At 46.4% G+C, this 26,813-nt stretch overlaps 1 protein-coding gene across 3 annotated transcripts in view; it reads left to right on the top strand.

Annotated features, from left to right (window-relative positions):
* The window catches only part of SIPA1L2 (signal induced proliferation associated 1 like 2), a 202,634-nt gene that overhangs the window by 39,714 nt on the left and 136,107 nt on the right, over positions 1–26,813 (top strand). For all 3 annotated transcript variants that reach the window (XM_019712891.3, XM_019712888.3, XM_019712889.3), the window contains exon 2: positions 3,511–3,558. The gene's annotated coding sequence lies outside the window, so the exon portion shown is untranslated. The remainder of the gene's footprint in view (positions 1–3,510; positions 3,559–26,813) is intronic.

Here is a 26,813-nt window from a genome sequence, read left to right as displayed (position 1 = left end):
CCTGAATACAGTGGTACCTCGGTTTTCTAACGTAATCTGTTCTGGAAGACCGTTCGAGTTCTGAGACGTCCGAAAACCGAGGTACCACTGTACTAGCAAGCCTGTCCTAACAGTCGAGGGAGAAACAGTGATTTTGAGCTGGGTGGAATATTTTTATTCTTCTCAGTGGGAAGAAAATATTTGCCTTCACTTTCTCAGAACTCCTTGCACTGGGAAAACAGCTGAGGGACCTGCTGGTAGGAACAAGGGCCAGAGCTCTGTCTCCTGCAAATCTAGGTTTCTGGCAGCTTCCTATTGGAGTGGGAGGCAGCCCCTCTCCTCAGGGCAGGGCAGGGCGCACCTTCCCCTCTCCTCCTCCCTTCCCTTCCCTCTGGCAGGAAGACCTTGGTCTGCCCAAAGCTCCCTCTGGCTTCTTCTCTGCAGCCAGAACCAGGCAAAAGACAATAGCCAGTTCCTCATATAAACCACCTGCTTGGCAGGAAGTGAAGCAAACTCAAGTCCTCGATGCCACTTGGAGGATTTGTGGTTTCCTTTCCTGTCAGTAAACAAAGCAGGCGGTGCAAAGAGGGGGGCATTCATTGTTTACAGGATGTTTGCTGTGTCAGAGGAAGGAAAAGTGCCTGCTGCAGAGCCCGACTCATTGTGCGAGGGAATTACAGCGTCATGGGACGTGCCTGCTGGAGCAGAGAACCACCTCTCACCAAGCAGACTGCTCTCAGTAGGACTTTTAAAGGCGTCTTTTGTAAATCAAAGTTGAGGGTTTTATAATGTATGAGCATCAAAAAAAGCAGAAACCAGAACGCCACTTTAGACGAAAAAAATGGGTTTCTAAAACTTTGGAAAACATTGATACTTTAGAAGATTTGATTTTTTTTATTTTTTTATTTTATTTTTTTTTTTTTTTAAGTTGTGCTTTGCTTGCAGGGAACATTGATTGTTTGTGGTGCCGCTGTGTGTCCTGTGTGGGCCAGCCCAGGTTGTTTTTCGGGGTCTCCAGTACAGTGTCCAGGTCGCTAGTGTCCCTGCTCCATGGCAGAGGCTGTCTGTCCCCCTTTTTTTATCAGCAGTTCCCAGCCCAGGAGCTGAGAACTCACCTGGTGGTCAGTAAGCATTTGCTGAGCGGCCGGGCGTTTGCTGAGCGGCCGGGCGTTTGCTGAGCGGCTGGGCGTTTGGCTGTACATAATAAGCTAATGAAGACTGAAACCATGACATACGGTGTCCAATAATATATCCTTTTCTAATTACTTTATGTTGGGAAGTCTTTTTAATAAATACTTTGGTGTTTTCTTTTTATTATGCTAAAATATACATAACAAAATTTTACCATTTTCCCCATTTCTAAGTGTGCAGTTCAGTGGCGTTAAGCACTCACGCCATCCTCCACTCGGAGCGTTTTCATCTTCCCGAGCAGAGACTTCCTCCTCGTGAGACGCTAGCTCCCTGTTCCTCTCCCAGCCCCTGGTACTTTCTGTCTGTAGGCAGATGACTACTCTAGGGACCTCGTATAAGTGGGATGTGTCATTTGTGTCTGGCTGATTTCACTCAGCATCAGGTGGGAGCAGGTGTCAGAATGCCGTCCCTTTTTAAGGCTCAATAATATTCCCTTGTATGGATGGACCACAGTTTGTTTATTCATTCATCTGGTGATGGATACTTGGCTTGTTTCTGCCTTTTGGCTGTTGTGAATATGCTGCCTTGAACACGGGTGTACAGATATCTGTTCAAGCCCTTTCAGTTCTGTGGGTTTGCACCAGAAGTGGAATTGCTGGGTCCGGTGGTAATGCCGTGTTTAATTTTTTGAGGAGCTTGCCATACTATGCTTTAGATTTTTAAGCTTAGAATCAGCTTTCTTGCCTGCACGAGTTATGTCAATGAGAATTTCTTTCCCCTCCCTTACCCCTGCACATAATCTTAAATTCAGCTGCAATGGGGGGACTAATTATAGTAACTCGTCATCAGCTGTGTCAGTGCTTCATAAAAGTTGAGAAAGATTGGAAAAGGTGAGTTTCCAGAGCCAAGGCAATGACAGCTTTCTTGGTGGGTGACCCTGTAACTGATCCTGTTCAAAGTGGAAAGGGCAGAGTTCACATGTGCAGGGACATCAGGTGTAACCGGGCTGTCTGGGGCCCCCCACTCCATGGGGTCTGTGTGTTGGGAAGCGGAGAAGCCGCGGGGACGGCGCTGCACCCAGGCTGGGCACTGCTCACGGGGCGTTTGGCGTCCGTGTGATGTCAGGCGGCCGTGTGGGCCCCAGGGCACCTCACTCCTAAGTAGTTTGCAGAAATTCTCGTAATCACTGTTTTAGAAAATGAAATCGGAAGAGCATGATCTTAGGAGCTGACTGGAGCTCACACCCTCCTTGGTGTGACTTGATGTAGTGCGGGGAGTCATGCAGGGCGGCCTGCAGAGTCTCTGCTCCCGCTCCCCACATAAGAACGCAGGACATGGTGAGGCCAAAAAGGAACACCCACGGAGCCATAAGTAGGGGAGTCATGTCACTATATTCTCGCTGGCAGCATCCACCTCTCTGCAAGCCGCGCTTGCTAGCTCAGCCACCATCTTCTTGCTAGCCCCCATTTTGCTGCTAGCGTAGCCACAGCAGTTATATTAGTGGCCAATGGCTCACTGGTTACAGCTGACGGCCAACTAGCCACAGCTGATGGCCATCTAATCACAGTTGATGGCCATTTACTACCTGAGCCAGCAGCTTTCCACGTGAGGCCGAGAGCCTGGAAACTGCTTTCTGGGGCTCTGTCTCCACACTTGACAATTCACTTTGGGCAAGTGACTTGTCCCTTAGAGTGCCAGTCTCCTCTTCCAAGGGTGCAGAAAGGGGCGATTTCTTAAGGTGCTTGTGAGTTTGCAAGTAACGTGTAAAGTGTAGTGGAGCTTCTCGTGCATAGTCAGCTCTGCTTCCCTGACACTGACGCCGACATTGGCCATTGTTGCTAAAAGCTGATGCAGTTTCACAGGGGTCAGTGCCAGAACAGACCCCAGAGCAGCAGGTCTCAGCGGTGGGCTGAGGCCCCTGGAAACTCCTCAAAACCATCAAAGGTCCCAAAGTGCTTTGGATTGCGTGGCTTTTCTCTGCTGATATTTATGATATTAGAATTAAAACCGAGAAGTTTAAAACTATGAATTTAAAGTGGCAACAAGCCCTTTGCATTTTATTATAAATAACAAGTTTTATGAAAATCACTATTTTCCAAAACAAAAACTAAATGCGCAGAAAGAATAGCATCCCTTTTGTATTTGTGCAGATCTCTTCACTCTTTGGCTTAAGAGAATTCAGCTGGATTCTCAGGTCTTTGGTGCTGTGACATGCTACTCACCCTCTGGAGAGAAGGAGAGTGACAAGGTGAATGGCTTGGTGTCCTTGTGAAAATGGTTTTGACCTGAGGGGCCCCTGGAAGGGTCTTGGAACCTCTCCCTCCCCTGGGGATCCTCAGACCAACTTTGAAAACTGCTGACCACTCGTCTCTCTGACTGGGTCCCTTTCTTGTCTTACAGCGTCCTGTCCTGTCCTGGCTGTGCGTGGAGCCTGCTGTCTGCCCTGAGGTAAGCTTCCTCACCCCAGTCAGCCGCTTGGAGTTTTAAACGGGCTCGTGTATCCCATTAATGTTTCCTTCCTCCCTCCCTCTTTCTCGCCCTGCCTCTCTTCCTCCCTCCCTCCATCCCTTCCTTCCTACATTGTTTCTGTTCCCCTTGACTTACGGATCGAATGTCTGATGTTTTCACTCCCTGCAGCAAGCATGTGTGAGCATTCCACTGAGCTCTGGAATCGCCTAAATTTGGGAACTTAAAAAGGCGTCACTAGCAAGCTCCTATGAGCGTTCCATGATGTGTTTAAAAGGATGAGTTTTAAATTGGTTCAAACATGTCTACATGAGTGTCCCTTAGATTACACGGACAAAGTGGGAGTGTAGTGGTGGGTGAAGGGCTGCAGGAAGGCTGCCGTCCTATTGGAGGAGCGTGACGGGGGGTGGGGGGGGTGCCTGCACCGAGAGGTCTCTGTCAGTGGGGCAGGGGGGGTGGACCCTCCTCTACCCTTCACAGGTCTCCCAGCTGGTCTGATAATTCAATCTGCATGAGCCGATTAACAAGTGAAAGTAACAAATGTAACTACATATGTACGTATGGGAACCCCACATCCATGAGCCTTTCAGAGACAGAAAGGGAAAGCAGTGTATATACGAGGTCTGACAATTAAGTTTGCGAACTTGTTGCAACAATGTTGCTAACCTTTTTTGGTATCAGAGGGATTATTCATTATGAATTGGTACCAACTGGACAGACAGTTAACCAAGTTTACTATTGGGAAGTGCTAAAAAGGCTGCGTGAAGAAGTTAGACGACCTGAACTTTTCACCAACAATTCATGGCTCTTGCATCGCGACAATGCACCAGCTCACAGGGCACTGTCTGTGAGGGAGTTTTTAGCCAGTAGACAAATAACTGTATTGAAACACCCTCCCTACTCACCTGATCTGGCCCCCAATGACTTCTTTCTTTACCCGAAGCTAAAGGAAATATTGAAAGACAGACATTTGGGTAATATTTAGGACCTCAAGTGTAATATGATGACAGCTCTGATGGCCATTCCAGAAAAAGAGTTCCAAAATTGCTTTGAAGGGTGGACTAGGCACTGGCGTCAGTGCATAGCTTCCCAAGGTGGGTACTTGGAAGGTGACCGTAGTGAGTATGTAGCACTTGTTCTAGGATGAGTTCATGAACTTAATTATCCAACCTCGTATGACATTCTGAGCTAAGGTTGAAGTCAAGCACCTGGGGCTTCAGAGGGTCATAACTGGACAATAAAAAGAGCAGACGGTCAGTAACTAGTAGTCTGCCCTGCCCTCTAGATAGGGCATGTGTGCTGTTTCTGGTGGTCACTCTTATTATGGACAATGCTCCTCATTTAAATTCTTCTAGGTAGTTAAGAGGAAGCAGAGGTTTCCTTGAGTCTGTAGGATCTCAGTTGCCTTTGGCTCAAAATAATCCAAATACCACAGTCACATCTTGGGGTGACTTGTTCTGAACCCCTACATGAGGAAGGTGATGGACAGAGCGGGGTTGAGGACGAGGGCCAACGCTTCCTGATGAGGTTCAGCCGGCTCTGCCTGGAGCCCGGTGGTGTCACCTTAAACACCGTCTTTGGACATAGAATAAAGGCAGAGTTAGCTGCTGCCTGGCTTGTGTGTGTTCACAGGTACTGCATTTTCTGTAACAGCAGGAAATGAGTTTGTAAAGAAGCTCCCGGACCTAACTGTCCCCCGTCACATTTGGTTTCTGGCCTTGGATTATCCAAAGTGGATTACCATCCTTCTCTCTGTCTGTCTGTACACACACACACACACACACACACACACAGTTTCCTTCTGCACCATTGAAGGATGAGTTACATATATCATGGCCCTTTACCCTCCAAGTGCTTCACTGTGTATTTCCTAAAAATAGAGGTATGCACTTAGTTAACGATAGTTCAGCAGTCAACTGGGGATAATGTCATATTGGTTGATTACTTACACCCAGGCTGTTATCTGTATTCCAATATTATCATCTGACCCGAAAGTGTCCTGATAGGGTCCCATGCAGGCTCCAGCCTGGGCTCATGTCCTGCATCCAGTGGCCTTGTCACTTGATCATCTTTATTTCCACAGCTTTTGTCATGTCTGCATGTTGATGCATTTTCAAGTCTGTGGCCTGGGAGGCTGCATTTAAAAATGTTTTTAAGTGGATAATCACTTTGACAGTGGCCAAGTATCGTGGAAAGAGGGAGTACATCTCCATCACACGTTTTCTCATTACAAATTACAACAACATAAAGTACACATATTTCTAGTGGTCAGATTGTGAAACTCTTTCCAGGAGAGAGGGGAGGAATCAGGGAAACAAATAGTAAAGAGACTCAGCCTGAGAAGACTCTTCCCTCTTCTGTGTGACTCAGAAGACTTGGACGATGTACTAAGGAAAGCATTGGAACCTGGATAAATGCTGACGTGGAAATAACAATAGAGGGAGATGGTTTTCATTTCAGCTCAGGAAAGGAGAGCTATTCCCTAGGTCTGTTTTAAGGAAAGAGCCTGACTTCGTGAAGCTGGACTTGTCCCTCCTGCTTCCTTGGTCTGCACTGAAGCCGGCTGACAAGTTCATTCTGTTACCAGCCTCTGGCCAAACGAGGGGCCCCTCCTGCTGCCTGGCACAGCTCTGCTTGGTCTCTGTCCTTCCCTGCTCCTGAGGATGGTGGGGACACAGCTGCTGCCTGGGGGTGACACTTTCCAGGTTTTCTCCCGTCAGATGTGTGCAGCAGCAAACCTGGAGACACTGTTTCCAGATTAATCTCTTCATGGTTAATTTTGATGAGTGAAGTTATGGGGATATTATAGAATATGCAACTGTATAAACATTTGTACTGCCTGCTCATAACTGTAAGTCTACTTCATTTTGTCAAAATGTATGTTCTTTAGTTTTTAAGTTTATAGGTGCATTCAGTTCAAACAACACAGAATATATAGAGCATAACCCCTGCTATAATCTCACGCCCCAAAGGCAATCACTGTTGAGAGACTTTCTTTTAAATCTACATGTATACCTTTTAAAAAAACAAAATGACAAATGGGATTATTCAATACATACTATTTTGCCAGTTGCTTTTTTTCACTTACTAGTATATTTTGGAGATCTTTTCATTGTTAACATCTTAGCAGTTCCTACTTAATCTCTTCAATGACAAAATGGCTTTCATTGTGTGAATATACCATACTTGATGTAACTATGGAAGAACATTGTGGCACTTGTCAGTATTGGGCCCTAAATCTGTATACAGATTTAGACAACTGTCAGTTGAGCATGAAGGAGTCTGGAGGTCATGGCAGGAAATAGTGACAAAGATTTATTTTATTCAAGGGTCTTAGGATTTGCATATCAGAAACACAACTAGGCAATACCCAGGCTGTTCCAAAGAAGAAAGAAAAGCGAGGTTCTTATAGTAAAGACAACATTCTTGAGAAGAATCAGTCCTCTGGATTGATCCAAGATGGTTCGTCTAGGTGACCAGTGGTCTGGATAACGGATGTCAGGTGGTCTGGCAGGTGGTCTGGATATGTGAACACTCCATCCTACGTGCTTCAGACAGCTGTGCATAGGGTTTGCAGACATCTCCAGGCATTGACACAGGACCGAAAGTTCAGAAGTGGAGTTCCCAGGCTGGTTAAGGGAAGAATGGAATCGTGTCCTCATGCCTCAGCCTACTTGATTTTAGAAATTTAGCGGCTTGACTGTTGTGACTCTGTTTTATTTCTTCACTCTTTCCTCACAACTTTTTCTTTAGTATAAATTCCCAGGAATGGAATTCCTGTATGAAAAAGTACAACACACGTAGAATTTTGGTGGCTATTGCTAGACTGCCCGTCAGATAGGTTCTGTCCATTGTGATTCCGTCAGTGACTTATGTGTGAGCCTCTAGCCTTTACCAACAGTGAGTAAGCTCAATATTTTATTTGTTTTTTATTTAATTGTTTCATTGTTTTAATATTTATGTTCTTTTTAAAAAATTAATGTAGTTAGGTACTTTTATTGGCCACTTGTCTTTCTTTTGCCGACTTATCTTTTGGATTATTGCATGTACTGATTTGTTTTTAAACTTCTTTATTCCGGATATTAGTTTTTTGTCACATGATGCAAACAAGTATTTTTGCAAATTCTTAGTTATTGTCTTCTTTCTTTTTTGCCACCGTTTGAGTTGTTAATGATGTGAATCCCCACGGATTATTTAAGAGCATCTGCTGCTATAACAACTAGGCTGCTCTTTACCAGTGCTTTTCTGGGTTGAAAATCCATTTCCAATGTGATCTGAAGATGGGTTACAATTATGCCCCAACTAAAGAGGACTTCATAAGTCAGTACAACATATTTGTTGTTAAAAAGTATGAATGAAGCTCATTTGCTATGGTTCTTTTATTTTCTCTTTTGCAAGGACTTTTATTCTTCCATAAATGTTTACATAAAGAGTACGTTGCTTGAAATCTATAAATTGTGTAATAGTATGAGAACTGAGGAGGCGACACACCGGTTTAGTGGCTGACTTGTTCCATAATCCTGTATAAATGGTGTACCATTGCGGGTCCTCACTTCCCATTGATGGAATTAGGACTTATTTAACTAACGATCATAAAGGCTCAGAAGCTTGTTTATCAGAGGATTAGGGGGCTTGTTTTGTGGGAAAAATCAGTTATTATCATGGGGGATTCCTAGGAAAAGTGTGGGCTGAGCTCCAAATTCTTGTCCTTACAATGCTGCATAGAATTTTCAAGATATGCAAATCCTTGGGACCATCATGCACAGTGTGTGTATTTCAGCCTTCAGATTTCTGGTAAGAATTTTTAACTCCTTGGGCATTTTCTTATCAGAAAGGTGTTGTCTTGAAGCCTGGAATATCTTGTTTCTCCCACTCTGCTCTGAACTTTACCTTCAACCATCTCTACCTTTTTCGAACCAAAATAAGTATCGGCAGGGGTGCTAGGCTTCCTTTCTATCCTGTCCTTTTTTCTTTTGCCTAATTTCGTAAGGCCCTTAGAATTCCACGACTCAGATGGACCTCTAGGGGTCCATAATTTATCCCCATTTACTTAAAACATTCTCAGACTAATACATTTCTCATTGTCCTGCCCAAAGTTTCTGAAGAAACATTGTGGTTACTAGATCTCTCTGCTGGGGGAACGATGTCATGTGCTTCAGTAGCGGTGCCATCTGCTGCCAGGATCAGGACGTCAGGAATCTGTCTGATTACGATGGTACCTGATTCCTAACTCAGATGCCCGGACGTTGGGAAATGCACTAGCCTGTGTATAAAATGTTTAGGTGACCTCACGTCTCTTCCTCATGTTCGTTTTTGCTGCTTACCCTCCTGGAATTTAAAGGCCAGTTAACACAAACATCTTCCAGACATTCAGAAACATTTCATTTCATATCCTGCTATCAGCCAGATTTGGAAAGCTTGGCCACCTCAGGCAAATGATCTTAAAATCTGAAGACCTCAGGGGAGGCAGACTGGGCCCTCCCGTCCCACACACCCTGGAGGGCGATTTAGTTCAGTAAATATTCATTGGGCAACTTCTGTAAGTGGCGTACTCAGGTGCCAAGGGAAATAAGAGAATTAAAATGCGGCCCTTCCTTGTCACGAGTTAGTAATCTACTGGAGAAGAGGAAGTATATACAGCTAGTTCTAATCAAAGACACGATCGCTGTAATCATCAAACGTGGAGAATACTAGTGAGCTGAGGTGGTGGTGGTCTCGGTATCCGGCCGATGCCCACCATGCGCGGGGCACTTCATCACACGCCTGCACACGTTTAGACACATGCCTTGTGGTGCACTCATTACTGCAAAAACGATGTGTGGGAAGAGACCATTTGGTGGATTTGCACATGGTCCCATAGCGTATGAGAATTTTGGGAGGTGTCCGAGGGTACAGGGCAGGCTGGGCAAAGTGTCCTCTGTGTGTCCCCGCTGTCCTCGTGCTCCGGGGCAGCCCTCGGCTCCCTCAGCTTCCTCTCAGCCCCAGAAAACCCTCCTCTCTGGAGCACCTGACCCCACTGAATCAGTAGGATTTGGTCTTTAATTGGATGGGTCCACACTCTGCTTTCTTGTGGACTGATTCATGCTAATCAGACACAAAAAAATTCTGTTTTGCACTTGGAATTACCTTTCTTAATTGACAAGATACAATTTTCTTGATAACTAGGGATTTGTGCCTTTTCCTTTTCCAATTTCTGTTCTTACCACTTGGTTCTATCTAGTTGAATAAATGACATGTGCTTTAGGTCTGTTACATGACAAGTAATTTTTTCCCCAAATGTAAATCTGATCAACCTGATCACATGAGAGGGACTTGATGATTCAGTGTGACAGACACTTAGTCTCATTTGCAATATTTCTGCGGGCCATTTTCTCTTCTGCCTAATGATTCTTACTGGACATTATGACACTGTGATTTGCTTGCTGGTAACTGTATGGTACATAATATTTTAGTACTTTACCTATCTGCTTAAGTAGTACCTAATCTTTGAAGTAGGTACTGCTAGCCACATTTTAAAATAAGGAAACTGAGGGCCAGAGAGGTTAGATGATTTGCTCAAGGTTACATAGCTGATTAGTTCTGGAGCCTGAAGCTCACTGTGGCAGTGTCCCCAGGGCCAGTGACAAAGGAGAAGGCTGAGTCATCCATCATATCTTACACAGATTTCAGGATTCGATCCTACAGGTGGACGTGAGAAGAATCAAAGAGAAGAGCTTGTTCAGTTACATTGATAACGTCCATTTATTCTTTTATCGATCACCCATAAAGATAAACACACTGAAATTATGTGTAAGACCAGATAGAATCCTAACAAAACTTTTAGAATGTGGACAAGAAGAGTATGAAACAATTCTTGTGTGTTCTGATAGTCAGATGAGTGTTGAATGAATGACCTACCCATGGCCCGAAGACCCACTTGGCATATGGAGCCCCTCACAATATAGGAGGGTTCCCTGCGGTTTTGAATAGTGGTCTCTTCCTGTTAGTTGAATCTTCACTTAAGCAGCTTCCTAGTTTAACTGGTAATTCTGCAGCCCCTAGGAAAGGTGAATGTGACTGACGTGAAGGTTGGAATATTCTCATTACGAAATGTTTAAAATTTGCCAAATTTGTATGTCTTCTACAGTGCTATTCTTTGAAAAACATTTATAGTGCCATATTATAAAGATGTAGTTCTGTATATTCCCTTAGTGAAAGGCTGCTAACACCATTCTCAGCGCGTGAACCTGAAAGTCACAGGGCTTTTCACAAAGCACATTGTAATTTTGTAAGGTAAATCTCAGCATGGTTTGTTTTCTTTCCTTTATTTGCTTTTATTAAACATTTCTCTGGAGGAAATATCAGTGGAAGATTTCATAAAGGAAACATGCAGTAAGGAACAATGGATAGCGTGAAGATTTTGATTCTGAAGTAAAATAACTGCTTTTCCTCAATAAAAACACTTTCCTTGGTAATTAGCCGTGTCTGATAGGAGCTGACATGGAACCATCCTTCTGAGGGGCACTCCACACTCACACAGCCCGTGGACCTCACACTCCTGTGCCCAGGAGGCTATAGGGTCTTGGGTCATTGGGTCCCCTTCACACCAACAGAAGTGAAGGCATAGTGGCCATCCATTCCGTGAGCGGTTTATTTAGAGAGAGACAGAAGTAGAGAGGCTATGTATGCAGTGAAATGTGTTGTTTTTATATTTTATGACCTACTAATACTTGTGACAGGGACCTAGGATCAGCCCCTTGGATTCTGGCCCTACTCTGTGTCCTGATGACAATAGCTAGCGATTGTGAGCACTTTCGGTCCTAAGCCCTTGGCAGGTACCCTCTCCTGTGACTGACTGTCTGACCTGCCCGGCAGATAGATGCAGGCTTTCCAAGGACAGAGATGCTCGAGATGCTCATCCGAGCTGCGCCATAAGTGCTGCCTGTGGAGTCCATAGATGCTAGCACCCGCCTCTTAGCTCGGAGCCCCTGCTGGCCCCGATGTGTTTGCAGAACAAACATCTGGCAAATGGGCTTGGTGAAAATAGTAGGATTTAGTGACAACGCGATAGAACCTTCATTTTAAATTGGATGGCAACAGGTTGTCAGATTATTACTTAATGTTATGTAAAAGATATACTTAATCTTTTATGTGCCACAGTTTTGATATTGGCAAAATGGAGGTAACAATCTATTGAAAGATTTTTATCCGAATTCAATGAGGCAATGCTTGTTATGACTGATACAGCTCTTTTATTTCCTTTTGATTCTATCTGAAAAATAAACTAAAGTCAGTTGGAAAGACTGTTATTCTCCTATCTCAGCTTTGTCCTGACCCCACAGTAAAATTTCAAGGTAGAATCCTTCTTTTCATACATATATTGAGGAAAGGAAAAGCAAATGCTAAATAGAAATTGAGTAGTGAGAAGGAATATTACAACCCTGTTTCCCCGAAAATAAGACCTAGCCAGACAATCAGCTCTAATGTGTCTTTTGCAGCAAAAATTAATGTAAGACCGATGTTATATTATATTATATTAATTATATTTATTACATTATATTATGTTATGTTATGCTATGCTGTGTTATATTATATTATGTTATATTATATATTATATTATATTATAAGACCCAGTCTTATTTTACAAAATAAGACCGAGTCTTATGTTAATTTTTGCTCCAGAAGATGCATTAGAGCTGATTGTCCGGCTAGGTCTTATTTTTGAGGAAACACAAATTTAGATTTTAATTTTTCATAACCCTGTGATCATATCTGACCATCTCGGTAGCTGCGTATTGTGAAATGAGTTTCCTTCTGTCCTTCTGATCCAGGTGGGGAGACAAGTAGCGCCCTTGGTCTCTGGCGGCCCATCCTCTGCAGGCTTAGTCCCTAGTACCCACCCTCCCTGCCCATTTTCCTTGCCTACCTCTCAGCTGCGCCGTGAACCTTACGTGGCCTAAAAGCCTTTGTTGTGTTAAGCATGGTTCTCAGCCCTGGCTGCCCATCTGAATCACCTGAAAAGCTTTTAAAAACACCAATGCCTATTATTTAAAACTGATATTCAAAAACTGAATTTCTGAAGCTATATTTTTAAACACTTTCCCCAGGTGATTCTGATGGGCAGTGAAGATGGGGAACTTGAGAGGGCCAGACTCAGCCATTGTTATAATGCGATCCTCACCTCCACATTCGTTTCAGGGAGGGCAGAAAGACCTCTTAGAAGTGGTGGTCCCACAGATGTGTGGTTCAGTTCCCTCCTGCCCCGCCCCCTTCTTGTGTGGGCTGTGAGGTCTGCTGTGTTCAGACAAGGTGAGGGACCTGGACGCCTCCAGGTGGGGAGATGGCCACAGGGGCTTAGGCGCAGCCTGCGAGGACCCCTGGAGTCCGCCATCCCTCTGTCTGTTGCTTGGCAGTGTCCTATGTAGGAATTATTCCTCAGCGTGACCTGCCTTCCCAGCCGTACTATTTTTAGGCGCGAACCCACACAATAGGTTTATAAAAGGCTATTGAACCTTTTGAGGCTGCAGGATTTTGCCGACAAGGGCCGAGTTACAAGTAGGCTCTCCCGCCTTACAGTTCAGCCACGTAGGATTTTTTTGTTGTTTCTTCTTTAGAAAGTGGATGAATAGCTAAAAAATACAGTGGTTTGGCGGCTGATGGGCGATGGCAGATGTCTACTAGACGCTCCACCCGTGTCCTGGTTTCTAGACACGTCGCTTCGCAGGTGTTTGTTAGGTTGCTAATTTTTGTCTCTTCTCGTTTTCCTTTTAAAATGTGCTAAAATATGCGTAGTAGTGCTGGGGGAAGTGAACATGTGAGGCATCTTCTTGTTCTTACATCTCTGTTCTCTGTCTAAAAAGATGTTTTACTTCGCTGAGAGCGTGTCCGTGTCCACTCAGCTTACTAGGTGGACTAAACAGATCAAGCCAGTGCTAAGTGTTATTGTGGTCGCCTGGCTGAGTTCTCACCCCTTCTCAGAAACATGCATCAGCTCATTAGGGGGCAGAAACATGAGGTTCCTCGTACGTGGACTGGAAGAACAGTCTGTCACTGTGAAATAGTGCGATGCCGTAATGTGTCCACAGAAGAGATTGGATGTTATTTACGATTCTCTTCTTCCCTTACTGTACCTCCCTCCATTCAAATACTGTCTTAGGCAGTGTATTAAAGTTACTGCTACGTAGCTTTGACTTTTTCAAGTACATATCTTCATAAAGATCATTCCTGAACTGATTTTCAGCCAGGCAGTTAGCCAAGTAAAGATTTTCTCCAGCAGAGCTTAGTGAGAGGAGACTCCGGGTTATCCCACGACGTCCATGGTGAATGCAGACAGTATGGAACTCCTTCTTTCTGTTGTAGATTTATGCTTCTCCTTGGCTTTTGAAATGTGCCGTTGGGACCTGTGTCACCATAAGGCAGGCCTAACTTATTGAGGGGAGGGTGTTGGTTTTCCCAGCTCCGTTTGCACCGTGTCCCCCATTTCTCCTCTTGGGTCGTTCTCTGGGTCCCTTGCCCTCCAGTCCTCTGGGGCCTGTAGCTGATCTAGCAGCTCATCCAGGCTGAGGGCATGGTTATCGTCCAGGGCCTCTCAGGAAGCCTGGAGCAGTGGGGACCCTCCAGGTGGCGGGCTCTCTGGCTTCCCCTTCACCGCCAGCCCTGAAGGGGCTTAGAATTTCCAAAGCTGCGTAGCAAGAGTCACCCAAGGCCTTTGGAGAGCTGTTCATTCCGGGCCCAGTCCACACACTACGCTCTGGTCCCTTCACTCTTGCCCCTGGATTTTGATTCAGTTAAAGTGGGGCCGGTAAATGGAATTGTCACCAAGATCATTCTGATGCCACTGTCCGTGAGGACCGTGGACTGTCTAGGAAGCAGCTGTGCAATTCAGAGCTTCCTTGGGTAGACGGGACAGTCAGAACTTCGCAATGACAAGTAACTTGCCCAGGGTCACACTTCAGACCACCAGTCAGAGGTAAACATCTGTGGCCTGCACTTGCGCTGTGTGCAGGAGGGACGACATCAGTTGGGCTGTGCATCCTGGCCTCAGGCAGCATGCTGTTCTGCACCGTCGGTTTCCTTCTCCTGTCAGTGGGACTCTGCGCTTGTCCCTGTGACAGGGAGGGACGTAGGATGAACACATGACCTGTGTTCTCGCCCAGCGCAGGACCAAATGCAAAGGAAGTGCGTATGCGATCCAGTGACTTGTGTATTGAAAGAACTGTTGTTGGATGTATTGTGTTTGCCATTGTCTTGGTCTCCTGCTCATGTCGAGTGGGTGCTCTGGGCAGCTTTGCATGCTGGTGGGCTCCTTAGCAGGTTTCATTCAACAGAGCAGGTAGGGGACGGGCTGAGGCCGGCGAGTAAAGGCCTAAATGTCCCTGTCCTGGTCACACAGTGACTCTCTTTTACCCCAGTAGGTAATTACGTGGGGTGGGAACAGAACATAGATGGATGGGTGGTCATTTATGTCCTTCATCAAGGAGGTCCAGGCCTTCATACTCTGACGTGTTCTTATTGATGTGGAGACGGCGTCTCGGAGGGAACTGGGGTGAGCAGGGCATGTCTGTAACCAGCCGGCCCTTTTTATAGGTGTGAACAAATGTGTAAGCGTCACAGTATGTTTGGCACTCGGTGGGTGCTTAATAAATGTTTGATGAATGAGCGCTTAATGCTTTAAAAAAGGCTTTTTTATCTATTAAAACTCCAGCTCAGGATTCTAAATCTAGAATTCTAGCTGAAAAACACGCATTGTTTTCTCTACTTTTTTCCTCCTCATAAATATCTCAGTTCTAAAACCCACAATCTTTAGTGGGATGATTTACATTGCCTAATATCCCAGTGTTCCATTTTGATATTTTTCCAGTCACGGCACCACTCAGGATTCTGTCCCTTTGAGAAATTACATCCACTTTGCTTACATTTCTGGCTGAATTTAGAACTTACCACCAGCCCAGCCCAGGGCCTGGTACTGCTGTGGGGGACCCCATCGGCCGGCGGGGCCTGGCCCCTCCTCCCCTCACTGCTGCCCCCCCCGCCCACATCTGCCAGATGCGCAGGCTGTGAGAGCCCCAGGTTCTGCCTGCTGACCAGCTTGACCTGTAGCAGCAACTTCCTTTCCATGAAGACCAAGCTGCATCGGACACCTCCCTGTATCTGAGGAGCTGTGCACTTTGCGAGGGTCTGTGTGTGAGTACTCACTACCCTGACAGGCAGGTGGTTCAAAGACGACCCTGAATTAAATGTGCTTTCCCAGGGGTTTTATGATAGACCAGTGGGAGATATGATTGACAGGAGCTACGGCTTCTTTCAAGTGTTACTATTTGGTTAAATAAATCGCTAATGAGCAGATTGTAGATTTCCTATTAACTACTTGGTTTGGGATTTGGTTTGGGGGAGGAGGTGGTTAAGGGGTTCTGTCCTTCTAGGCTGCTGGACAGTAACATGGCTGGCTGGCCACACTGCTGCCACCGTCAGCACATCACAGGAAGACTCTTTTTTTCTTTTTTAACTCACACTAAGGCTCTTTGCTGGTAACACAGGACTGGCCAAGGGATAATTCTGTAATTCTGTTTGAGCTCATTCTTTTGTAGGTCATGAAAGTCCAGCATTTCTGTGTGTTGTAGAGAGGACAGATCAGACAGAGATAAAAGTCAAGGACGAATTGGGAGAACCATCAGGAAGGACATTTGTTTCCAGATTGATTTGCTGATGTGTAGGTACTACCCTCCCTGAATCACAGAGCTTTCATTTTCCCGAGGAGCAGATACCGTCATCTTCTATCTGCGTTGACGTCGCCTTTCGGAGGAACATTGGAGCTCATTCTGACAGTAGAGCATTTGCTGCTTTAGGGGACGGCGTACCTCGGAGTCGTGCAGGCTCCGCTCCAGGCCCCCACAGTACAGCCAGTGCCTCAATCGAACAAGTCAGGGCCTGTAAAGGTTATGTTTACACTACACCGTAGTCTATAAAGTGTGCGATAGCATTACGTCTAAGAAACAATGTACACACCTTCATTAAAAAGCATTTCATTGCTCAAAAATGCTAATTGAGCCTTGCATGCATCGCCATCTCTTGCCGGGGGAGGGTCTCCCCTTCAGGCTGAGTGTGTCACAGGACGTGCGCCTGGTCATTGACAAGGACATGGGATCCCGCAAACCTGCGCGCCAGCTCTGCTCAGCCCCCCACGCTGTCTGAAGGGGGGCTGAGGTCTGCAGGCTGCACGTGCGTTTGTGGGCGGAGCGGGGAGCCTGCAGAACTGAACAGTCAGTCACTGGGTTCAGGTGAGGATGCGTCAGAGGAGAAGACGGCCAGTGGCTGAGGGTCCTTCGCCCTGTGCCAGCATTTGCTCCAGGATTCTCGTTCGTCCCTGTCCCCAGTCCCCGTCCCAAACTTTCTTTAATTATATTTGCCATTAATTAGGATGCAGTCGAATCTTACAGGACTCTGGGCTCTTTAAAGTTTACATCTTATTTCTAAGCTTTCTGGGATAGACGATTAGGGGAAAGCCCAGGACAGGTGCCTCCCAGGTAGGGTTCTGCTGGAACAATGCTGTTGTGACTTGTCACCTTTTCCCTGAAGGCTGTTTCTTTGTTGTGGTTTACTGTCCATAGAAACTTACCTTGCTGATGTGGATATACTAATTTATTTAAAAATATTCCACCCAAATGTTTAAATATATGATTTGTCTACCGACTGGTCACGGAGCCGTCAGTGTCCCCTGGCACAGGGCGTTAGGCCTGCTGGTGCCCATTAGCTCGGGGCTGGCTGGCAGAGGTATTGCCTTTCCTGACAGTTGTGTACCTTCACTGTGCCCGGTACCTTGTGAGGCCGGGGGAGAGAATACACACTTGGATAGATGTCTCTCCTTTCTAGATTCTCAGTCTAGCGGGAGAGACAAGCACGGAAGTAAGTGGTGGTGATGTGGGGTGATGTCTGCTGGAACGCAGCAGAGGACAAGAGCCAGGGCTTCCCAAACACGGGAAGGGAGAATGGAAGACACAGGAGATGGAGGGCACATGTTCCTGGGGACTATGGAGACTCGACAGGGCCTGGACTTTGGGTTAACAGGGCTCAGCAGTGGGAAGCGGAACACGGGCTGAAGTCCTGGCTGGCGGGCATGACAGGAGGAAGCACAAGGAGATTTGCAGGCCCTGGACTACAGTTAACCCCCTGCCCACACTCTTTGAGCCCCGATAATTATGTTATAGGGTGTCTTACATAAAATGGAAGACTTCACTGGAGCCCAGCCCATGGCAGGCGTTCACTGTTATACCCTCCCGGTCACCCTTTGTGCCTCCTGAGTCTGTGTGATAGAAATGACAGCAATTCAGTACATACCTCCCCCCTCACCTGCCAGGTACTGGGATTTGACAGGTGCTGGGCTGGCCTCTCACCTCCTTCTGTGCCATTATTTTATTGAGCTGCCTTCTTTAGTACTTTCATCTTCTTTCGCTGCTGGAGGACAGGTGAAAATTTACCTTTGTTGGGCGTAGGATCCTTTCTCCATTCTTTCTTTGTTTGTTTTTTGGGGGTTTTTGTTTTGGTGTCAGGAGTGGGATGCCTTCTCTGGTTCCTGACTCTGCCCCAGAGCTGTCACAAGTGCTGGCTGGTGTCTGCCCTGGCCTCTATCCTGTACTCATTGTGATTTTAGTATCTCAGTGTCAAAAGATCGAGGGAAGTGACATGAACTTTTTAAAAAGTGTGCTTTAACTTTTTGGAGGTAAATCGTCTTTTTTTTTTTTTTTTTTTGCAGACTTAAGTCTGACACTGAGGTTCATTAACTTGGAGACCTTCAGCATTGTTGTTTTTTTGGATTCCTCGTAGGAGACAGGAGCCTAGTTTTACAAAGCAAAGTTCAGAGACTCAAGTGAGATGGAAAACAGCTCCCGGTGATACCTCATTTCTTCTGACGTCATCTTGTTTCTGTCTGTTAGTTTTCCCGGACCACAGGCTTACCGGTCTGGTTCCCACATATCTGAATGAAGTGTATGCAGCGTGAACAGCTGCCTCCTGAGTTGTGGGGAGTCCACCCACCTCAGTGTCGGCACATTTACAAAATGTAGAGCAATTTACAAAACTTATTTTCACCTGGTGTGCTGAACTGCACTGTGGCCCCACCTTGCCACGAAAGGGAGGGAAGAAAACCTTTGGAGTTGTCTTGCTTTTAAAAAAGTAAGTGAGATTAATTACATTGTTTGGGTATCTTTGTTTAAGGAACAAGCAGCAGCAGCAGCACCAGCAAAAATCCTGGGGCTCCAACAGATGAAATGGATGCAGGGAACTGGAGGGCCTGGGGGCAGCTAGCAAAACCCTCGCTGCCAGAAGCTCAGTTCAGTTCAGTTTATTCCCGTTGGTTTTAGGACAGGCAGAGGTATCAGCTGGAATAACAGTGTACACATTAAAAGTCTTTGAACAGCTCGGTGGATCCTGAATTCTTGAGGCAGATATTTCAGACTGAGCACTTATGCTATCTTTGGCTGGAATGTCATCGCTAAGGAATCCTGTGTTAGCTGTTCAGGGGCCATCACCAAGTTTTGGCGATCCTTGAATGTTGACAATCTTCTGGGCTAACTTGGGCTGTCTTCACTTCAAAATGCTATTCAAGGACATTGTCTCAGTATCCAGGTTGCTAGGGAAGAAACTTTTTCTATCAGTACCCCTGTGAGTTAATACCCTGTGATGGATGGATCACCCCCGCCCCGGTGACTTTCCTATAATGGAGAATTCACAGAATGATTTGTTCAAAATGCTTTTTGGGCTTTCTAGGACTGAGAATGTAGACTCCACTATCTCCTGCTGTTATGTCCTTTTCATCCTTTCACGTATGTGGAATTTCCAAAGACAGAGTGGGCTACTTGGTTGTTTGTTGAATCTGCCGATTTTCTGTGAAGCTGATGTCATGGTGCAGACCTTTACCCTTACATATGCTAATTATGAGATTACATTTAGCAGTTGGGGGCCTAGTCGGGGTTGAAAAGGTGGATTGTACATCAGCTGTATATTGGGCCACTCTGGCCTAAATTATCATGCAGGTGAATTGTTGAATCTGAAACCTTTTCTGTCTACTTTTGGGTACCGGGTGGGAGGGGGTAACAAAACTGCAAGGTACATATGTTTTGCTGGATGATTTAACTTGTCCCCTAGGTGCCCTTTGTTTTCTCAGGGCTGCTGAGATTAGTGACGTGATTTCCAGCCTAGAAGCTTTTGAGATGTTTGTGTTGCATCTGACTTTAAAGGAAAAGCCTCTGCCAGAGTTAACCAATTAATGTACATAAATTTATAAACTCAATTTCTGGTTAACTTATTTGCTTTTATTCCATAGGGAGTTCTGATGAGGAGGCAAGCCAAATAGTTAATAGGAAAAAGGGGACATTTGATATCGCTAATTACAGACCACAGGTACGATGTGCAGACCCTCTTTCACTTAGACATTCATTGTTGGAAGTTATTTCCTTATTGTTATTTTAATAAAAATAACTGAATCTGTTTAGCCTGTTAGATAAAATTAAACTGACAAACTCCGTGGAATGCCTGGGTGTGCCATCCAGCTCACTAGTGACAGCTGCTCGGCCAGGGCGCACGTCAAACACGGCTGGATGCAGATCACATTTCTAGAAAGAAAACACCCCCACGTGTGCCACAGGCTCAAGATACGTGTGCATTACCTAAATAGCGCACGCTGGTTAAAATAAGGGATTGTTTCATTCTGCATTAGAACAGGGAACTGAAGGGAAGTCTCACTGGTCTCCTGAGAAAGAATAAAGGAAACTATTTTTAGGGAAACAATGTGGAAAGTTTTCCTGCCGAAGGCTTTGGTTGAGAGGTTGGATTAAAGTCAATTTGTTAAAAATAGAACTTTAAATGTAAATATTATATTCCATAATCCCTGCTTTCAGAGCAGCCATTTACCGGAACTTTCCCCTGCGTGAGCCCCTCTGCTTCGTGGCCTGGGCTCCTGTCCCTGCTGAAGTCCCAGACTCTCTTGCCAGTGTTGTGCTGTGTCTTCTAGTGAACCTGCAAGCTTCCCTCCTTTTTCCTTCTCTCCTGATTTCCACTGGTGACTGCATTTAAATGACTTTAGCACTTGTTGGCATCTGTCTCTAAGTGGCACAGACAGGAGATCAGGATAGAAATTTAAAATTAGAATTCATCCATTTTGGTCTTTCATACTCATTGTTTGGGAAAAACGAATCTTCTTTTAGAGATGAGATAGAACCCAGTGCTGTGGGAAGATTTCTATGTTAGTCTTGCCACCTTGGGTGGATGATAAGCCTCCTGCACTCGGGCCCGGGCGCCACGCGTCTTTCATCACGAACCACGGGGCCGCCAGTGAGTAAAGCGTGATGAAAACTCAAGTGAAAGAAATCCGGGCTACCAGAAGTTTGACTTCTGTTGATGCCTATCTGTTCTTATTTAGAAAAATTGTATCGGTCACTCATTGATGGCTCCAGCTCCATAATGAATATAAATGTGATTTGTACTCTAGGAATTTACAGTCTCATAACTGAGACAGGAAGTACTCACAAGGTACAGAAAAGGTTCGTTTTTGAAATGAGGGGAAAGAGTGGCAATCCAGCAGGCTGTGGGACAACCCCTCTGTCTAAACCCTGGGCTGGCCCTTCCCCAGGGGCGCCTGGCCCATTCCCCCCAGTAGCTAGTCCTTAGACAAGCGCTGGCACCACCGTGAGGGGTGCTGAGGATGGAATCTGCACTCCATTGGTCCTGTCTCTTCCCTTCTCCGTTCTCCAGTTTTCTTCCCCTGCCTCGGCATTTGCTGTGATAACCATCACATATGCATTTCTTTATTCAGCAAATACTGACAGATCTCCGAGTCTGTGTCAGATGCCAACCCCATACGTCAGTGAGAGCCACGAATCTCGTCCCTTGGTTTTGACTTTATACCTGAAAGAGTCAAGAAGAACATGATGCTTTGTAAGTGCACATGGAAGCCTACTGTTGTTATTAATGCTATTAATTAAAGCTCACGTTCAATCACCGCTTAGACTTGTTTAGAAATGGGGCTAAACTCTTTATATAAATGAATCCCCTCTCTGACTGAAAAACGTGGTGTTTTCAAGATAAAGTTAAAATGCCTTGGCCTGGCTTTTAACGCTCAACTCTTCAGCCTAAATTACTAGTCTTTCCAGCGTCCGCTTCTCCTTTTCACTTAAACATGGGTCATTTGCTGCAGTCGCACCCGTTTCCCTGTCCCGTCAGTGCCTGGCGTGCTGTGTCCTTCCCGTCTCTGCACACAGCGTGGCAGCGTCCTTGGGGGCTGCTCACATCTCAGCCTCCCAGCTGGGACCTCTCCTCCTTCAGCTCTTGCTGTGTGTGCTGCGTGGGACCAGTTTCCGCACACGGCTTTTCCCTTGTGCTGACTTTTCAGATGCTGGCATCTCCCCCGTTTGGTTGTTTCCCGCCCTGTGCAGCGTGGAGCGTCAGTGCGGTGTCCTCACCCCGTGCGCCTCCCACTGCTTCCTGTTAAGTGTGTAAGAAGCCTGAACTCAGGGAGTGTTTCCGATCGAAACTTCTCGTCTTCTGGATGGAGAAAGAATTGGTTCTGGGTCATCTCACTTATTTCCCTTTACGGACGAGGAAGCAGGCTCAGAGATGATGGCAGTTGGTCCAAGGCCACCCGGCTAATAAGTGGAGGGAAGAGGTTCTCATTCAGGCCATTGTTCTCTGAAGCCCTTGCTCTTTGCATCGTCTTCACCTCTTTCCCAACCCACTGTTTCTGTTGAGTTGTTCCTCAGCTACACTCGCTACGTCAGGCAGGTACCGGCAAGATTGATGCAGTAATATCTCTTCCAATGTTGTCCTCGTTTTTTAACTTAAAATAGTCAAGAACATTCTTGACTATTTTAAAGACTATACTTGACTATTTTAAATACCATTTTGAAAAGTGCTTTTAGTGTCTGCCTGTTTAACCCCTACGCCGCTCCGCCATCCTTGCTCTGTCACTCCCAGTGGAGAAGAGTTGCCCACCCAGGGTTCTGCTGTCTGCATGAGGAAGACAGCGGGTGTCAGACGCCTGAAAATGGGCCCGTAGCGGCTTTCACCGTAGCGGCAGCAACAACGGCCGCAATTATTAGTGCTCGGAAAGGCAGAATCAGCTGTTTTTTCCAAATGTTTTTCTGATGTGTGAAATAGTGTTTCGCCTCTCTGGTTGAAAATACTGCTGCCGTCAGCGTAATTTCTTGTCTCAGTGAAGGTGCCGCATGGACTCTTGTGAGTGGCAGTGCTGTCCGCTTAGGGTAAAGCTGCCCTGGTATTGTAATTTCTATACTGGCTTGAAAACAGAGAAGATAAAAATACCCCGCAATTGGCATAGTAATGAAGTCTGACTTGTGATGGCTGGATAAGAACGTTCATGTTTAAAACACTGAGCAGGGTAAATATTTGACTTGATATAATGTGACCATATATTCTTCCCTAGATCGTGGTTATTAAACCTTCTGTGGAGCTCGTAGACAGATGGTCTTCTGAGTGATGAACACTCGCCTGAATACAGCAAGATGCCATTTGGTGCACTGATGAGGTGGCGTTATTAATAAATATGCAACAAAACAAATCCAAAGTGAGAGTGGGTAGCTGCAGATTAGAAAAATCCTAAGCTCCGTCTTACGGATAGAGGAGAATGTAATGCCTTTCCAGGCTTCCAGCAGCTGTTCTCCGTTTCTGCACAGGAATGACAAAAGGGAATCAGTGCCACGGTGAACACCATCATTGTTTGCTCAGTCTCTTCACCGGGAGTGTCTGGGCTCGCGGTGATCGACATTGGTTATCATATCTCAGGCCCCAGGATGTCGTGAGGTAAGGACATTGAGAGCAAAACTAAAATCATCAGGAAGAGAAATAATACAAACTTTCATTCTAGTATGTTTGACCTTGAAAGGTATGTTCGATGAGCAGATTTTCAGTTAAAAAAGTCATTCTTCCTGTATGTGTGTCTCGAGCCCTTTCCCTTAAGCCCCCAGAATTTTCGGCACATAGCAGGACCTCACTGATGTGTAATCAGGAGGGAAAAAGTATCCCACGGAAGTGAATTTCCCCGACAATGGACACTCTCATCAAATACATGTCTGTCGTAATCATCAGTTATAGTTTAACTATGTCTCAGACTTCTCATACCAACCCCACTTCTTCAGTTGTTCTCAGTGACACCCTGCTAATAACTGCTTCTACGCAGATGTGGTCAGACTTTAAGCTGTATCTTTTCCAGAACCATGAGGATTTTGCTTCTAAATCTCTCCATTTGGGAATAATTAGAAACAAACATTGGGAAGAATGAAACGTCGTTTAAAGAGGACAGCAGTGTGAGAGCAGAAGTACTGCCATGGACCCCTAGGAGAAAGAAGGGGAGTCCTGGGTCAGCTGGAACGGGGTGTGGGGGGCTGTGATGTGTGCGAGGCAGGCCGGAGATGGGAGGCACAGGCCTGGGGTTTTCCTGGCTGCTCTTGTCACCTCTGGTTGTGCGATCGGTGGTGTGGCGACAGCCTTGTCTGGGGCAGGGACCTTGAGCTGTGTGTAGGGAAGGGTATTGGATTGCAAGCTCAGCGACATCCAGGTCCTGTGTTTACATTTGGTGTGTAAATCCTGGCCAGGGAGAGAAAATTTCTTGTGTTTCCCATACTCTTTCTCAAAGAACCCCCTTTGGTTGGGGTTCAAGCATCTTCAAATGCCATTACATTTTGCTCTGGCCTTATGCTGGCCCCTTGGAATCTGCAGACATTCCTGCTCTGGGATGTGGCACATGCGTCTGGCCACTCATCCGCCTGCCTCATCTGCCCCGAGATTCCTTCCCCAGCCCCAGTGTGGCCCAGGCTTCCTCTCCTGTTGGGCCTTTGCACAGGCTGCTGCTCCTGCCTGCAGTCACTGCCCTTTCTTCTCTGCTGGCCTTGGGGACGTCACCTCCCCGCCGGGACTTGGCTGGAAGGCCATCCCTTGTCATGTGAGTCCCCACTGCTCCTGGGCAGGGAGCTGGGACCCTGGGGGATTGTGTGCACGTACGCTGTCGCCAGACTGGGAGGCTGATGTGTCTATCTCCTAGGGCACACCTGTGGTGCTGAGCGCGTTACCTGCCGCACAGGTGCTGCGTGGTACATGTCTGTGGAAATCATACATGAATGAAGCAGACTCATTGAGCTGATCATTGTTTGGGGTTATGAAACAAATGTTTTGTCTTCTCTGAGCCTTAATGTTGTGGGAGGATAAACGTTAACAATACAGATGCTCTGGGTTTCACACTAATTATGACCTGAGGAAAGGGGATGCGAGGCGGGAGGCACACGGAGGTGGTGAGTGAGGTAGGGTGTGGTCTCAGAGTCTTCCCTGGGGAGGGCTGACTCTCCAGCTGTGTTTGCTTACCGTACCTTCACCCCGAACCTGCTCGTAGGGCAGCCGCAGCCACAGAAGGAAGCCCTCCAGCTCTGAGTTTGCGGTGAACAGAGTCCATCAGAACCCTGTGCTGTCAGCACATGCGCGATCCCTATAGTAACACTCACATGTATGTTCCTTTGCTCGAGTGATCACTCGGGGGATCAGCGTGTCTGGAACGAGTGGTCATGTAATTACTTCTCTGGAAAATGGACTTTCTACTCACTCTTATGGTTAGTGTCTAAGAAGACGGGGGATCACATTTTGGGATGCCCGGGCGTGTGCCAGGCCCCTCCCTAGTCTGGGCCATTAGGTCTGGCCTTTGCACACACAGGGCAAATGAGCCGCATGAGCAGAGTGACCTGTACCTTGGTCACAATTGGCCACCACTCCACAGGTGAGGGTCTCTCCCAGAGCTTTAGTGTTTTGGAGAAAACTGCATGATATCTGAGGAATTTGGAAACGAGATATGTACCAGGTCAGCTTACCCACAGGAATTGCCTCACTAAATACTGTCGAGGGCCTCAGAGGAAGTCTTTGGGTGACATGGATTTGGATGAGGGTGACACTGGTTCTCCCTCCCACGTGGCTCATGCTCATGGTTTCTATTTATCACTCCGCTCTGATAAATAGCTCTGCCCCTCCCCACCAAACTGGTCCTCTGAATGCATTTTGAAAACGATGGCTCTGGCAACACATGGGACTAGAATAAGACCTAGGATTTGTCCCTAGGGATTTCTTGATTGTCACTCAGCGATCGCCTTGCCCAGAAGGGGCTCTCATCTGGTGAGGGCTGTGTTTCCGTATCCCCTGGTCACCTCGCCAGTGACACTGATCTCCTGTCTGGTATGTATTCCAGCTGTGTGTCCTGCATATAAAAATGTGGTTTCTTTGGGGAGGGGTTGGGGCACCAGTAAGTTTCATTTATTTATTTAAAGTTTTATTCATTTAGAGAAATGTATTCCCATGGTCCAAAAGCACAATCCCTGAAATGTTATCCGCCCACTCTCTGCCCTGCCGCGCACTCTCCCTTCCATCTCGTGCTGTCAGCTTGTCGCACGTCCTTTCAGAAATGCATTCGAGCGGATGCTGGTGGCCTGTGTCCGATCCTGGGATGGAAGCTTATATGCAGCACTTAGACGTGCTCAGTGAATGTTTCTGAACTTCTTCAGCTTTGCATGAAAAGCAAGCTGGGTTGGAAAAGGGCATTTGTTGACCTTTCTAGTTAGAGGAGACCACGTGGCTTCTGGCTTGGCAGAATACCTGCAGTCTTCAGAAGGGTGAGGTAATCTTGGTACCTGATACCACAACAAAAAACTCTCACGTCCGCAAAACCTTTCTTGACTAACCCGAAATCTGAGTCTCCTTTTTCACGTTTCCTTAGAAGTTTTGTTGTTCTCTGACTGAAGATTCCAGATAGTTCTTTTCTCTTGCCCTGCTTCTCAGGGCGTTGGAGAGAGCCGCCCACCGCGTGTCCGTGTCTGGCTGGCTGCTCCCATCCTCTGAGGACGCCAGAGCTCAGCAGTCATGGGCTACAACGCACGTCATTTCCTGTGTCTTTCATTGCTGTCTAACTCTTCACAACTAGACGGCAACTTGAGGACAGCTTAGACTTTTGTATCCTCCACATTTTAAAACAGGGTAATTTTAGGGTAAATAGCAGTTCATCAGTCCATCTTTATTGAGGGGTAGGTATTTGAGTTCCGGTCTCCTCGCCACCTTCCTGGAGGTGACTCTTTCCTGATCTCCCGTAACATGTACACCCCTCGTCCCTAATTTGCTGCCTCCTCCTCATTGTTATGGTCTCTGCTCTCTCCTGTCTCATCCTGCCTTTCACTCAGCCACATATTCACTCATCTAGTCAATAAATAGTGCAGACCCTGTGT

The sequence above is a fragment of the Rhinolophus sinicus genome, chromosome 6 (assembly GCF_057876585.1).
Source record: "Rhinolophus sinicus isolate RSI-liver-muscle chromosome 6, RSI-T2T, whole genome shotgun sequence".
Classification (NCBI taxonomy): Eukaryota; Metazoa; Chordata; class Mammalia; order Chiroptera; family Rhinolophidae; genus Rhinolophus; species Rhinolophus sinicus.
Note: the sequence above shows the minus strand (reverse complement) of the source record. Positions and strands in the feature narration are given on the sequence as shown.